The sequence below is a fragment of the Uloborus diversus genome, chromosome 8 (assembly GCF_026930045.1).
Source record: "Uloborus diversus isolate 005 chromosome 8, Udiv.v.3.1, whole genome shotgun sequence".
Classification (NCBI taxonomy): Eukaryota; Metazoa; Arthropoda; class Arachnida; order Araneae; family Uloboridae; genus Uloborus; species Uloborus diversus.
Genome location: NC_072738.1, coordinates 127,722,031 through 127,733,520, shown reverse-complemented (window position 1 = coordinate 127,733,520; position 11,490 = coordinate 127,722,031). Strand labels below are relative to the sequence as shown.

The window sequence follows — 11,490 nt, the reverse complement described above, 5'->3', positions numbered from 1 at the left end:
CTTGACATGATACTGGCAGAAATTGGCCACATCAGCTGCCCATAATTTTCCAGGAACATTTAGGAATCGTTTTTACATTGAATAACGCCCATTATCAATCTCATATGTTATAAAATCGGCTATACTATTTTAAGCTCTGTTAAAAATATTTATTTGATTCTATCAAAATAATGAGTTCAAGTTTATTTTAATTCAACTTCTTTGCCACAGCAACGCGTGGCTGGGTCAGCTAGTATATATATATATATATATATATATATATATATATATATATATATATATATAGAAAAGAAGACCCCCCCCCCCGAAAGTCGGGTCTAGCTACGCCTCTGTGCACAGCTATAGGTGCTATGGCGCTCCCGAGCATTGAAAAACGCCATTTTTGTATATTTGAAATATCACTTTCAAATTCGTGGCTTTTAGTAATATATTTTGCTCGTTAGCTCTGGGAAGAACATCACAATATCTTTGACGTTTCTTTTTTTAATATGGAGAAATGTTTATTGTATAAAATATGAATGAATAATCCATTGAATTTGTAAAATTCAATGGATTAATCAAATTTTGTAATTTTCTTCTTTGAAATGTTCTTCGAGAAAATAACAAACTTTCTTCAATCCTTGTTTCAAAAATATAGGCCAGATAGATGGGCGGTGGGGCCGAGAAAATCACTCAACATTCATTGGGGGTTGAGTAAAATAAAATGGACATTTAGGTCGAAATTTTAGGGGCATTTTTTCGCAATTACAATATTTCCTTTACTATGTAAAAGGAAATAGAAATATGATGAGGGCCCCACACTATTTTTTTGCTTTGTGCGTCTGATAAATAATGGACGTCTTTTTACTAACTCAGAAGAATAGGTACGTGAACCTATATACACTTTAGAAGTAATATTTCTTAAATGCACTACAGAAGTAATACATGGTTTTTGAAACTCATAAATTGTAAAGTATGGCACTTTGAAATTAAAAGAATTTGTATGTTTTTGTTGGTGTCTGAGATATGAAATTGCAAAAGGTGTCGCAGTGAGAGTAGATAAAGCAACAGCTGCTGTAAGACTTTACACAATTTTTCAATAAATAATTTAATTTTTCAAATAAAATTGGAAATTGTAATAAGATTTTTTTTTTGGATTTGGAAAAAATTTCGGAACGGGTTTGAACTCTAAAATTACCCCTCTTGCATGCAGCTCCGAATGTTTGATCCTTGCCATGGCGTTTTTCGTAGAAACATTTAAAATAATTTTTCCACAGCGACCGGCTAGTGCACCTTTGTATGCAGGCAATTTAATGAGGAGGTGGTAGGGGGGTGAGAAAGGTTTTGTCCGTTATGTGTAGTTATATTGTTTTCGATTTTCTCAATCATTCGTTGGGCTAATTTCTTTGTAGAAGAGCTTAGTATTGGCACAATATCAAAATTATCCTTATATAACAGATAGAACGCCGACAAGTTTCTCCATATACAAAAACACACGTACTACGAATTTTATCCGAAGTAGCTTTTAGGGTTTCTGTAAGAATAAACTCTATTCTATCTTATCCGTACTGTCAATGTTTCTCATTGGCGATTGATTTAGAATATCCGGATTAAGTCATTCCGCCCCCCCCCTCCCTTTCCCTGATTTACACCTCTAAACGTAAACGTGTATGAGATATAAATTGAAAAGTACATTATTAAAATCATCAGTTGTCATCCGATTTAATGCCAAATTTCGCGAAATATCGGCTGCAGGCAGTAAATGCTGGTAGGTGAGCGAAGCGAGCACGGTGCGAAACCACAAGGTGTCCTGTAAATCAGTGCTGAATTTGAAATTTTAATACGTGCATGTTCATTTTCAATTAATATAAACTTCTAGCAGAATAAAATTGAAAATATATTTGCACCGCAATTCTCTGCAATTGTGTATGAGGAAGTTTAAAACGAAAGGATAGGAATTAAACATTGTGCTTCGGTTTTCAAAGTAACAAATAAAAATTTACTGATTCAATAGCCACTAGAAAAAAGTTTGCATTGAGTAAGCCTTTCACAAGAAAAAAAAAAAAAAAAAACCTCGCAGTCGGTAGGATTCGAACCTACGCGGGAAGATGGATTTCTAGTCCATCGCCTTAACCACTCGGCGACGACTGCTTGCAGTGCTAGTAAACAGATAATTTCTGTGTACGACACTTGTCCTTTGGGATATCACACGAGAACTTCAAGGATATACAGAGAGTGTGCGTGTGCACGTACGTTATACCGTGCTAATCAGGAGAATAAAGCGCAATGTATCTGAAACCACGTTATAGCCATTGTCGATGAAAATAACAGCTCATTTTACATTACAACTAAATAATGTTGTCACCTAAAAAGAAATCATTAGGACGAGTTACTTTGTAACAGCAGCAAAATTAAGCTTACAAAACGATATTTTCACATGCAGCTTCCAAACAATGAATCAAAAACATGCCTACTTTTTTCTTGATAAAATACAAATCTAAAGCTTTAGCGAATTCAAATGAGTAAAAGCATCTAAATCAGGAAAAAAAAAGAAAAGGAAACGATCTTCCTGACAAATTTAATATTTCTGCTTCAGGTTTCCAAAAAATTAAAGTTACGTTTTTTTTTTCCCTCGGGGGACTAAGGAAAAACGTGATATATCCGAATGAGCGATATACCGGTGTGCGGTATAGCGAGGGAAAACTAACTTTGTGCAAAAAAAATCTCGCAGTCGGTAGGATTCGAACCTACGCGGGAAGATCCCAATGGATTTCTAGTCCATCGCCTTAACCACTCGGCCACGACTGCTTGCTCGTAGAGTAAGCAAATCATTTTTCTGTTCTTCTAACACCTGTCCTTAATGCTCACAGGAGTGAGTGAGGAGTTAGAGTCTACTTACGTTGCCGTAAGCTAAAATACATAAAATTATTATAATTTTTTTTTTTTTTTGAAAGAAAACTATTTTAGTTTTTAAGTTTTCACTCTGTTTGAAAGAAATTTTAATAAAATGCACAAAGGTCAAGATATTTATTTATGATGTACAAGAATTTAACACACAGCAAAAGTTGAAATAACTCCAAAGACATAATTTATTTGCAACGTTACATAAAATTTTAAGTAAAAAAGAGACGGAGAGAAAAAAAAATAATGTGTAGTAGAAGCGTTCAGCAAATTTTTGAAACTGTTTTACATTTTACTAAACAAAGATAAAAATATCTATTCATTTTTTGTTCATTAATTATTCTCATAAATTCCTAATCGACTTACATAAAATCGTGTTGTTATTTGGCAACATATCCAATTTAGTCATCCGAAATACTATAGGGTTGACCTAAGCACGTTTACGAAGATTTTTTTCAATGAATTTTCTAGTTTTCAGTTTTAACTTAGGAAATTTTAGACATTGCGGTTTTATGAAAAAGCTAATGGAGTCAAAATTGGTATATTCAGTTGTTGCTCAGCTTGTGTTTTTAATAGTTAAAAAAAATATTTTATAGTCCAAGTCGGTTGCCTAACTTGCCCCGGACACGGGGGCACGTTTACGCATATATTTATTTTGACACCTAACATGGTTCTATTAGTGTTTGAACATAATATCTTACCATCGCTAAAATAAAGCAGATTTATTATAGACTGAATAGTGTATAAAGTTGAAGCTGAAGGGGCATGAAGACAGAACTATATGATTGTAAGCTATAAGATACGAATGTGTAACTTAGTTAAAAATTGAATCGTAATTTTCAGAGTTAAATAGCCCGAAAATACTAAAAATGTTTGAGACCGTTTGGAGCGAAAAAATAGTCAGGGACACGTTTAAGTAAGACACAGTAAGAACGATCGTAAAGGTGCTATGACGTTCAACGCGTAAACTTGTCCCGTCGCCAAGTTTGGGTTGCTTTTTATCGTGTAAGAAAATGTAATAACATTTCAGTTCATACAAATACAATTCTCAAAAAAGGATAAAATTTTGTTGATTTTTATATATTTGTTCTTTTTTGAAGTAAGTATTATTTATTCACAGCAAGCTTCAAAACGATCAATACAAAAATTACTCAACTAGGTAGAAAAGAGATTATTCTTTCTGCATGCTGGACCGAAGCTCGACTAATGCTTAAAAACTTGGGAGAATATTTGCTAAGAAGTATCATCAAAAAATCTGTTATGACTGTTGGCTCTTCAGTTACAATTCGTTTTGAAAAAAGAGCACTGCGTAAACGTGCCCCGGTGTAACCTACTGCCAAATTAAAACTCTGTAGTTGCCAACAACAAAGAAAATACTCCCTGAAGATGCTATTAAACCATTTTTAAACTTATAAATCACGAATCTGATTTAGAACAAACATAGATTTCTTTCTTTTTTTTGTATTCGCAAATGTAGGACTTTTTATGTCTTTTCGTTTTAGTTCAGTGCGCTTGAAAATGCCTGCTACTTATTCTAAATCTACAACGAATGAGTTTTACTACAACTTAAACAGCAAGGCATTTCTAGAAGTAATGCCCATTTGATGGAAAATTATTTTTTGCTTTTCAGTTAATGACCGATGTTGCCAAGTAGTTGTTTAACCATAAACCATCCCTAAGTTAAAGTACGATTTTTTGAACAATTTTTCTTATAATTCGAACGAAAAAAAAGATCACGTTTTTTTTTTTTTTTTTGAACGAAAGAAGAAATGACAACGTCAAAAAAGCACACATTGCAGATTAATACAGACACGCGTTTCGGCGTTATAGGGAACGCCTATTTCAATGCAAAAAAGTAATGAGCTTATGGATGAAAAGACTCGGATGTCTTTTCATCCATAAGCTCATTACTTTTTGCATTGAAAAAGGCGTTCCCTGTAACGCCGAACACACATGTCAATGTGTGCTTTTTTTGACGTTGTTGTTTCTTCTTCACTGTTCAGCACAAATGTGTTTATTTATCTTATTTCTTAAATCGTTTTTTTTTTTTAAATTATACAAAAACAGGTTAAACATGCATTTCTTGACTTACGCCAGTTCCAATAAGCAGGAGGAAGTTCAGAATGGTATCTCTTCTGGTATAGTTTCTTGATAACTGATTTTGTTTTTAATGTACAGTCGAGTCCCGACTTACGCGAGGGATGCGTTCCAAGACTCCTCGCCTAAGTCGGAATTTCGCGTTGTGGAGAAATATTTGTATACATTTTTTTAGAAGCATGTCAAATTCTTATAGACACTTATAAACACCCCTCAAACTGCTTTAAAGCATTCCTCAACTATGCACGAAAGTTTCTTACATAAAGAACTGAATTTTTACTGTATTTAAAAATAAAAACTTTTATTGAACATGAATAAAACATGATATAAATTTGTTTAATGTTCAAACATACGTGAGTCTTAGTTTTATTTATTTATTTATTTTTTAAATCATAAACTTTCTCTTTCTTCCCATCTTCACTAACTTTAGATGAATGTACCACTAAGGTGCCATTATATTTCATAAACTTCAATATTTAGAATGAAAAAATAAAGAAATGAGATGCTGAGTGGTTAGGTGATGCACTAACAACGTTATGCGTAGACTAGTTTGGGGTGGGAATTTTCGCTGTCAGTGATGCTTAAAGGGATATGATAACATTCACGTAATCAGTATTTAGTAGCCAATAACGAAGCCGATACTTCCTTCCAAAAAAAATCGTGTTGTGGACGAAAAATTCGCATTGGCTCTAAAATTCGTTACTCGTGAAAAATTCGCGTTATAGTAATTTCGCGTAAGTCAAATCGCTTTGTAGCGGGAGTCGACTGTAAATGAACAGAAATTTCTAAATTTAACGAATAAAATTAACTCATAGGGAAATATATATGCAGAAACAAAATTTTGTGTTTGTCATTTGACAAACTAATTTATTATTTATTTCAGCAAGAATTATCCATTCAATTCAGAAGATATGATGTCATTCTTTTCTTAATTAACAATGAAATTTATAGCGCACTAAAAATAAAAGAGAAAAGAAAAAACATTGACTCGAAGAAAGAGCTATCTGGTGATTACGCAGAAAACTAACGACAGCGATCGTTATCTGTTGATGAGATGAACAAAGAGGTCATGAAGTAATCAGCGCATTAAGTGTAACATGTAGTTTTCAGATAAAGAAAAAACAGTTCAATTCGTCTAAACAATAGTGTGGTCTGATACACTTTCAATAGCATTTAACTAATCACTTTAATATCTACCAGTACACTAAAAATAACGTTACTTTAAAAATATTTAAAATTCTAAAAAAATGTATTTAGTCGCCCTTAATAATTACTGAACGATGATAAAATGACAAAACGATGACCCAATTCTTATTCAGCCGCTTTATTTATAAACTAGCGGTACCCGCACGGCTTTGCCCGTAGTTGAAAATGAAAAGGCCATTTGGTTCGCCTGTATATTTACAAATAATGGATGATGAATTTCTCGCCAATTTGTGATGTTAGTTTGCTCGCCCATGTTATGGTAGTTTGCTCGCCCACGTTACGGTAATTTGATCGTTCACGTTATGATAATTTGCTCGTCCATGTTATGATAATTTGCTCGGTCAAATGCTCTTAAAATTGGAATAGAAAAAGAACAAAATCGAATTTTCGAAGTATCGCTTCAAGGTGCCCCCCCCTCCCCCCCCCCATGCTACAAACTAATTTTGTGCCAAATTTCGTGAAAATCGGCTGAACAGTTTAGGCGCTATGCGTGTCAGACATTCAGACAGAGATCCAAACTTTCAGCTTTATTATTAATAAAGATAACAGCTTTGCGATTACTGAAATTATTCGAGATATACACAATGTCATAAAAATTGAGAATAATTTTAAAAATATATCTGACAGCTATAATATTAAATAAAGGCAAAATGTCCGGGGATTTATTTAAAAAAAATATAGGTTAATTTTTTAAAAAATTAGTTAAAATGCAATTTTCTTAACTTCATTTTACTAATAAATGTGTGTACTATTTAGTGATTCATCGATTTTTTTGTCACAGTAATTAACAATTCTAACCCAAAATAATACGCAAAATATAATCGCTAAAAAGATTAAAATCGCAATCATAAAAATCCTATTTAGTACATGAAATACACCGCCAGCTCAGTTATACCAGCCGAGGACTGCCGTTTCGTGCTTATTAGCAGTCATCCACACGGCATAGGAAATGACAGAGCTGGCGGTGGAAAAACCTCTTAACAAACCAAGAGTGCCAAAACAAACTGGTAGCTAATATAGAATAGCAATAGCTTGTCTGAGAATTGCTAATTGTATATTAGCTACCAGTTTTTTTTTTTTTGGCACTCTTGGTTTCATTAAAGGGTTTTTCAACCTCCAGCTCAGGCACTTCCTATGCCGGGCTGATGAGTGCTAATAAGCATGAGACTGCAGTCCGAGGCGGGATTGACTGAGCTAACGGTGTATTTCATGTATTTCTGTTTTAGCCCTCGCAATAGGGAAGTAACTTACTGAAAATCCCTTTTGATATTTTAAAATTCTGATTTCGATGATCGACATTAAATATTTTTGGGACAGCTGTATCAAATTTAATGTTTTTAAATGACATATAATCGTTTGCACGTCACGCACACACACATAAACGATAAACTTTTGTAAAATAAGAAAAAAAGATTCCAAAGAATATAGATAGATGAGAGCAATAGCATTTGTATGCAAGAGTTTTATGAAGAAAGGCATAAATATTCCAGTGTCCTAATTTTACTTTTGACAATCGCAAATCAAAACTCATCATCTTTCCCTTACATAACACATGATTTTTTCCTTTCTTTTTTTTATATTCTGGAACAGTATCATTTTGGCCAATTTGGAAACGAATGCGAAATTCTTGCTGAGTTTTTTTACCACCATTGTGAGTAGTTTGCCACCATTGAAAAAAAAAACGCCATTGTGAATTGACACATGACGATGCTGACAGTGCGATGCTGACAGTAAATTGCATGCATACTGCGATCTATTATTACCAATTCTCCTACCATAATCCCACTACAACTTACAGAGCGCCATCTCCAAATACAGGAGGTTGATAGGTCGCAACCTGTACAAAAGAATTTCTCATATTTTCCGCGATGGTGCTTTCAGTTTCAAGTACTTTAGAATGAGCTTTTTTAAAAAAACCAAGTACAAAAGACACAGAATCTCATCATAAAGAAAACAGTATATTTTAAATGCATAATACTTATTACATAATAAAATTTCGAAACCTACAGGAACTGAAGATAAGTTATTAAAGCAGTGAACATAACAGTTATATCCCTTTATGTATGAAAAATCTTGCTCTTTCATAGCATTGACAAAACCTTGCATGTACAAACGGATGTAATCCATCAAAAGAAATACGTTCATTATGATGAAGTATAAGAAATCCATTTCGATCTAAACACAACCCTTATGAACATTTATCAGGGTCGCCTGCATATGCGTCATTTTTGACAAGAAAGGAAGGAAAAAATAGAACAGAAAAAATACCCAGAAAACCAGAACGTGAAGCCAGTATCCGACCGCCATTACAATAGATGACGTAATTTCCTGTCTCGAGCTTGGGTTTAATTTATTTACGCAGCTTGGGAGTAAACTAAATTCAGAGGTAACTCTAGTAATTCCCTGCTTTTAAAGACTTTGTCAGTTATTTGTGACAAAGTTTTATTATATAATAGCAAAAATACCCGGCGTTGCCTGGGTCAGTAAGAAACAATCGCTACTTTCATTCGTTTTCGGTTTTAACTGAAAGAACTTAAAAACACCGCTTTGACTTGATTAAAAATCGAGCTTCTTCCTTACCTATAAAATTAAAATAACAATAATTATAAAGAAAGAAATAATATTCAGTTAGAAACGAAAGCACGACAATTTCACACATAAAAATTGAAGAATTTCCAAAATATGAACTAACAAAAACAAAGATCACTAAAAAACCGTGCGCTTTATTAATTTAAATAGTACACACACACCAAAAAAAAAAGGGAGGGCTTTCTACTATGTTTTTCCAAGTGTGCAAAAGATAGAGCTCCCAAATATTTAAATGACTTTAAATTCATGTTTTCCTCCGGAGAAGCCATGATTAAAAATTTTCACTATGATTACTATTAATATTGCTGTTGTAAGGCAACTAGTTTTTGTACGAATGAGTTTTAAATTTAATCATTAAATAGGGAAATTACATGAAATTTACTGTTTTCCATTTAAACATTTTTAAACTAACTTTTTAGAAATACATTATAGCCTATGTTGCTTCCTGATAATGTACATATCTATGATGAAAAAATGGTTAAAATCAGTCCAGTAGTTTTAAAGCTTACCCCGGACATACCTACATACAGAAGTAGCCATTTATGTATATAGATTGAAAAGCATCGATATGATTCTCTTATTATTTACATTTTTTTGAGTAGTAGATTATTTTCCTAAATAAAAGAAAATACGTTAGAAAAAGAGGAAAAAAATAACCATGAAATATTACAAAAAATTAATTACTTAATTACATAATTAATAGTACTTTTAGACTGAATAAAAATATATGAATTTACGCGTTTAATTTTTAAATTAAGTAATGTTTAACCACTGGAAGAAATACTAATTGTTTTACGTGTAATATAGTAGAGTTAAAACCTTCTAGCTATTACACTTTTTTACTCTTATTTGATACATTTTTGTGCTCCAGTGGTCAATTACTGGCAGGTGGTCAGTTACTGGCAGATCACCCTTATGTTTTAGAGTGAGTTTTAATAGGTTATAAAAATACGAATTAGAAACAACGAAGTCGGTTTTAGTAAATGTTGTGCTGATAGACATTCAATTTAACAAAGACTTATGATGATATCAGTCACTTTTTACTAAGGTATGCACAAGGGTGTCTTGATTATTTTTCTCGTGCGTGTTTCATTCATTTTTCATCTCATTGTATTCATTTGAAAATAATTTATTTACATTTAATTATAATTAAATTGAAAACAGATACTTTTCCAATACTCTAATTATCAGAGAAATGATTAGTTTCAGATGTCAAAGTGCACAAAAATAATCAATTCAATATCTAAGCAAACATTTTACTATCTTGACATGATGTGTTTCTAATGAAAAATACATTCATCGTCTAATTTATATGTTCGCAACTAAATGGTGCTGCTGAAAATTTAAAAAATAAATGAATATTTCGAATATTATTGACAATGTGAATATCTCTATCTCAAACAAATATAACTAGAAAGTTTGAAGAATTTTGAGAAACTAAGGCAACTTTTGATCTAAATTTTAATATGTTTCATTTGAAATTTCTATGGTGCTAGGCGTTGTGAATGATGAAAAATGTATGATTTTCGGGATTGAGGGTAAATTATTATGCTATGTTTATACAGTGACTCCCAAAAGTGTTCGTACACCTACGATTTTCAATGAAATTGGACCATATCCCATTGGTTAGAATTAATATTTCTGAACAGGTATTTAATTATAAGATCTAATAACAATTTTCAACAAAACTACATGAAATTTTTAAAACCAAAAAAAAAAAAAAAAAGCCGGAAATTCTATCTAACAAAAGTCTTTCTACACTTTAAAAATGTGTATATATTATTGAATGTTCAAATTTTTTATTAAGTTATTATTTAGTAGAATATCATGCAGTATCAACAACACTTTTTAAACGTCTGGGAATAACTTTCATTCTTTTTTTTTTTTTTGCTTAATTTCTGAGTAAGTGTTCAACCACAATTCGAGTCTGTTTCTAGCTCTTTTTTCGTTTGAAGGGGTATTTCTTAAACTTCAGGACATTTTTTGAGGCACTAGACGCAAACGTTGAAAACCGTTTGCTTCTTATCGTTACCTTGGTAACAAACGAAGTTGCTTCCGATGACCAAATTTTTTGGCTAAGAGCTTAAAATTGGTTTTTAAAATATTTAAATGAACAGCATGATTTATTATTTCGTCAAAAAATTCCAAACTACCAAGTCTTGATGCTGATATGCACCCTCACACAAGAGCTCTATTACCGTTCTGATTAACTGGTTTAACTGAGTTCTTAAGAATTTCTTAAGATTAAGTTCCTAATTTTTTCTTTTACTTACAATTGTACAACAATATAACCAAAAATGTTACATTCATTTTTATCTGAAGTAAGACGTAATTCCAAAACGTTTTGAGCTTATTTATCATTGATTTTGCGACGAAAAGCGTAAGCTTTCTCTTTTTCGCACGGCCAAGAAAATTTCTGCGGGAAGAGGTCGCATTTAATCCAGCTAATCAGAGAACTTTTTAGGTAAACAATTTTAGGTGAAAATCAAATGTAAAAATTTTCATTTAACTCTGCAGAAACTTCTATAGCACTCAAATGTGTATTTTTCATAAATTGTTTAATTGTAAAGCTCCGATCATGCTTTGCCAAGTTGACCTTTTCTTACCTTGTTTTCGGTCCGATTCTTTTCTGTAAAGGATTTTATCAAGCACTTTACCATAGAATGGAATAAATTAACTAATTTAGAGACATTTCAAACCAATTTACCGCTACTGTGA

The 11,490-nt window shown here is 32.3% G+C and overlaps 2 non-coding genes across 2 annotated transcripts; both read right to left on the bottom strand.

Moving 5' to 3' along the window:
- Positions 1 to 2,054: 2,054 nt before the first annotated feature.
- On the bottom strand, positions 2,055 to 2,130 carry Trnas-aga (transfer RNA serine (anticodon AGA)). Its single transcript has one exon. It is a non-coding gene; the product is annotated as a tRNA-Ser (tRNA).
- A 575-nt stretch (positions 2,131 to 2,705) lies between these two features.
- On the bottom strand, positions 2,706 to 2,787 carry Trnas-aga (transfer RNA serine (anticodon AGA)). Its single transcript has one exon. It is a non-coding gene; the product is annotated as a tRNA-Ser (tRNA).
- Between the last annotated feature and the right edge of the window lie 8,703 nt (positions 2,788 to 11,490).